We start from the raw sequence: 5,003 nt of genomic DNA, 5'->3' as shown, positions 1-5,003 counted from the left end.
TTTTTAAATAATTTAATATCTTTTACTTTTAGCCATAAAATATACAGTGTGATCACTATTTGCAAATACAAAATTTTCTCATTTTTTTTTAAATGGGACACTGTATATAGTCTAGGCGCCAAATAGAGGTCACCGTGTCCTTTTCAATTCTGATCGACAAACTCAACGGTTTCTTATGGATTTCTGGCTGCTGATTACGAATTTCGAGGGTGGAATTCGATCCGAGTGGGCCAAAAATTGTTATAAACAATTTAATTGTTTATAAGGCTCTGGCTCATAAACTAAAAGAGATAAAAAATGTTTCAGATAAAATTTGTTCGTTATTAAAAAACGAAGAAAAAAACGTTTACTAAACTTAAATCCAACAATTAGAACTCAAGATATTGTAAAATTAGTGCACAATGCAAATTGCAAAATCGTAACTCGGCTTCTACGCACTCAAATGAGACTTAGAAGGTCTTATTTCAAAGATTAATGAATATGCTTCCAAACAAAGTTTATTAAATTACTTTGTCTTCATTTGTTTTAACGTTATATCCGTTTGAAAAAATTTTCTCGATTAATTATATTTATATGGGAAATAAGCCACAATTAAAATGAAAAAATAATTTTATTAACGTTTCGACGTAAATAAAATTATTTACAGTAATATTTTGTATTTTGACAACGGCACCCGATTTGGGCATCGAAACGTTAATAAAATTATTTTTTCATTTTAATTGTGGCTTATTTCCCATATAAATATAATTAATCATAAAAATGCCACAAGGAAATAGCTTCAGAACATTAAAATTTTCTTAAAAAAATTGTAGGGTCATGTGTTCAACAATGAACCACACGTACACAATGAACCAATCAATCTTTCGTTAGTAATACGCATTTTAGAAAAACGCCGGCACCACTGTACGAACGTACTAGATAACCTAGAGCTAAATCCCAGTTGTTGTTTTGCTACCACGAAACGTGCACGTGTTATAACGGATTATATGAATTTGAACGCATCGAGTAAAATTTTGAAGGTAAACATTTTCGCTTTTATTTCTTACATGCGTGAGTTATTTTAATTTATTTTCTGTGGTACGGTACATTGATACATTAGTTAGTGTTTAGGTATCCCTAACAACACACAACATTCCAGGAATGTACTACCAAAGTTCTATCAATATTTGAATGTCCTGGACATTTAGGGAACATTCGGTGAACATCTGATTAAATTATTCGTGGAATGTTACCATAAGACATTCTGTGAACATACTACCAATGTTCCTTTTGTTAATATGTTCATTTTCAAACTCACGGCGCATGTATTTGTGCATGGTGCTTAGAGAGGGCATCACGTGACTAAAAACGACCAATGACCTCACTTCAGACTTCGGTGCTTCGGCCATCTTGACATGCATCTTGGCCTTGGCCACCTTGCCGTGCGTGATCGTTGTTTGTTTTTATTTGTGCTTTTTAAGAATATTTTTTAATTCGGATACTTTTATAATAACTTTAATAGTATTATTAATATAGTGCATAAAATCAGTTGGAGTAGCAGAAGCAATGTAGATAAAAAATCTGCAGGAATAATGTTTCAAAGGTTAGTATATGCAAATATGTAAACAAAGGCATGCCCCTATTTCAGAAAATATCCATTTATTATTTTAATAATTGCGAATAAGCCACAAACTTGCTTATTCCTAACAAAAATAGTAAATAGAGATAATAACAAACGGATTATTTGTAAAATTAAAATTTTTTTTGCGTTTTTGCTAATGTATGCGTTTATAAACAGGATGGTAGACCACACACTATAATAGTACCAACTAATGAATACACAGTATGAATAGTACAGTCGGTTCGCTAAACTTAGTCTCAGACACAACTGGCTAGTGATTTTAGTAAATAATTTTGACAATTTGGTAAAATTGGCAAAAAAATAACTAAATAGTTAGTAATTTTGGCAAAAATGGCCAAAAACAAAAAAATTACCTACTAAAATCACTAGCCAGTTGTGGCTAGGGAAACGACTATACTAATAAACAATTTCTAAGCTGCTTTTTATAATATTTTGTGAGTTCATTAATCATATTTTTTATTTAAAACTAAAATTTGTTAATAATGCTCAGTAATGCATATATTTTGTATTTTTAGCTTTCCAGAAGATCCTGCGAAGAAGGCATGAAGTATTGATCAGATTTGTTAATAGAGCAGTATGTTCAAAACATTTTTTAGAAAAAGATATTGACAGAACTTCACTTTCAACCGTGAACTTCACTTTCAACCGTTTGAGAGACTGTGCTGTTCCAATAGCTTATATCACACAGGTAATATGCTTAACCCAATTAATAATACAATTACAATATACAGTTGGAAAAATTAAAGAATAGGGCTTTTCATTTACAGTCATTTGTTTCGAGCTACTGTCATATGTCGTATAATCCGTGTTGTATTAATATTATACACAGATTATATAACATATGACAGAAGCTCGAAACAAATGACAATCGATGAAAAGCAATATAGGGCTTTGTTCATTGTCATTTGTTTCGAGCTTCTGTCATGTGTCACATATATTAATATATCTACGTCATACGTCTTTGGTTTGTATCATTGATTATATCAATAACGTATGACGTAGATATATTAATATTATGTGACACATGACAGAAGCTCGAAACAAATGACTGAATGAAAAACCCTATAACCATGAACGATCACATCAATCACTTATTTTGTATAGGGCTTTTCATTCACAGTCATTTGTTTCGAGCTTCTGTCATGTGTCACACAATATTACTATATCTACGTCATAAGTTATTGGCATATACCAATGATACAAACCAAAGACGTATGACGTAGATATATTAATATTATGTGACACATGACAGAAGCTCGAAACAAATGACAGTTGATGAAAAGCCCTATTTGCTGTCTTTTTCTATAAATCACAAACGTTTGTTACCTATAGAAAAAGATCATCATCATCATTGGCTCGACAGCCCTTTCTGGGTCTTGGCCTGTTCCAGGATTCTTCTCCACTCTGATCTGTTTCGTGCTTTTTTTCTCCAGTTTTTTATTTTTAATGTTTTTATATCATTTTCTATTTGTTCTAAAATAGAAAAAGATAGCAAATACAAAATAAGTGATTGATGTGATCGTTCATGGGTATAGGGCTTTTCATTCACAGTCATTTGTTTCGAGCTTTTGTCATGTGTCACATAATATTAATATATCTACGACATACGTTATTGGTATATACAATAATAGATACAAACCAAAGACATATGACGTAGATATATTAATATTATGTGACACATGACAGAAGCTCGAAACAAATGACAATTGATGAAAAGCCCTATTCTTTCATTTTTCCAACTGTAGATACCGTTGTTCTTCATTATCTACATCAGAGATCTAAGTTGACATTGTTGCCCAATTACAAAAAATTTTTGAATTCATTTTAAGTCCAATATATCACATAATTATTGCGAAGTAGATTATACAAGAAAACAGATTAATATTGAATGCAAATAAATAAAAACATCAGAAATAGAAAACAAGAATTAAGTTATAATCTTAAGTTAAAGTAAATAATAAAAACAATAAATATAATAAAACAAAATACTTATTAGTTTGTGAAAAAGCTATTTCTTTGTGGCATTTTTGTAATTATTGTAACTATTTTAATGGGGAAATAAGCCAGAATTTACTTGAAAAAATAACTTTATTATGGTTTCTACTTCCACATCGGACGTCGTTGTCAAAATACAAAATGTTTTATTATTTTCTTTATTAAATATTATTTATTATTTATTTAAATATTATTTAATTTATTATTTATTTTATTATTATTATTATATGCATATTATTACCTGTAAATATTTCTTCTGATTGTTAATTGTAAAGGATAGAAAAATTACCATTTATTTTATTTTCTTTTAGAATCAGCTGAGAGAAGTGGTCTACAAAAAACCAGGAAGGAAATGGAATATGTGGCTATGAAAGGCAAAAGAAAGGTTTACAAAGCAAATGTGACACATTTTTTTATAGGAATATCAGTAAATTACATTAAAAAAATGTATGAAAAAATTTTTTGCAATAAAAATGTTTATATTTATCAAGGATGCATTATTTGGTATGGCCACATATCGTCAGTGATGTGACAATACCTCCTATCTGTTTTTTCATGAGATTTGTAAGATAGACTAAAAACTTGTTTGGGCCACCTCCTGTTTTCATATATTTTTTGACTTGTTTTGCAGTAAATTTAACTATCTATTTACTACAAAACAAGCCAGAACTTACGTATGCAACAGGAGGTGACCTTAAAAAATGTTTTTCGTCTCCTGCAAACCTCATGAAAAAAGATATAGGAGGTATTGTCACAGCACTGACGATATATTTCAGAGAATGTCTAAAAAATATACTGTGAATGTTCAAAGAACGTTCGTAGACATTCATGGAATGTTCCAACAAGACATTTAGTCTAAAAAATATACTGTGAATGTCCAAAGAACATTCATGGAATGTTCCAACATTCATGGAATGTCCCAACAAGACATTCAGTCTAAAAATATACTGTGAATGTCCAAAGAACATTCATGGAATGTTCCAACAAGACATTCAGTCTAAAACATATACTGTGAATGTCCAAAGAACATTCGTAGACATTCATGGAATGTTCCAACAGAACATTCTAAGAATATTTAAAATGCTGACACAGCACATTCCAGGGACATTCGTGTGCATTTGGGGACATTCCAGGAATGTTTGGAATGTCCTGTGAGTACATTCTAGGAACATTCATGGAATGTTTTGTGTTATTAGGGATGTAACTCTAAAATACACAGTTGTAGATAATTAATTACTGGTTTTTGATTGTTACAAGGTGCGGTACGTACACAATGAACCAAACTATGTTAAGACACAATGAACCATGGTTCACTGTGTACCCTTCCAATTTTCTAGATTTATTTTTATTTTCAGGATGGGTCGCGTTAAGAAAGTAGAAAGAAAGA

At 30.5% G+C, this 5,003-nt stretch overlaps 1 long non-coding RNA gene across 3 annotated transcripts; it reads left to right on the top strand.

Annotated features, from left to right (window-relative positions):
- The first annotated feature begins 1,117 nt into the window (after positions 1-1,117).
- LOC126883219 (uncharacterized) lies at positions 1,118-4,102 on the top strand. Of its 3 annotated transcripts, none has more exons than XR_007697569.1 (3): positions 1,118-1,582; positions 2,137-2,309; positions 3,928-4,102. It is a non-coding gene; the product is annotated as an uncharacterized LOC126883219 (long non-coding RNA). The 3 variants fall into 3 exon arrangements; XR_007697570.1 differs by having other exon boundaries at positions 1,118-2,055; XR_007697568.1 differs by having other exon boundaries at positions 1,118-2,309.
- The last annotated feature ends 901 nt before the right edge of the window (positions 4,103-5,003 follow it).

The sequence above is a fragment of the Diabrotica virgifera genome, chromosome 4 (assembly GCF_917563875.1).
Source record: "Diabrotica virgifera virgifera chromosome 4, PGI_DIABVI_V3a".
NCBI classification, from domain to species: domain Eukaryota; kingdom Metazoa; phylum Arthropoda; class Insecta; order Coleoptera; family Chrysomelidae; genus Diabrotica; species Diabrotica virgifera.
Note: the sequence above shows the minus strand (reverse complement) of the source record. Positions and strands in the feature narration are given on the sequence as shown.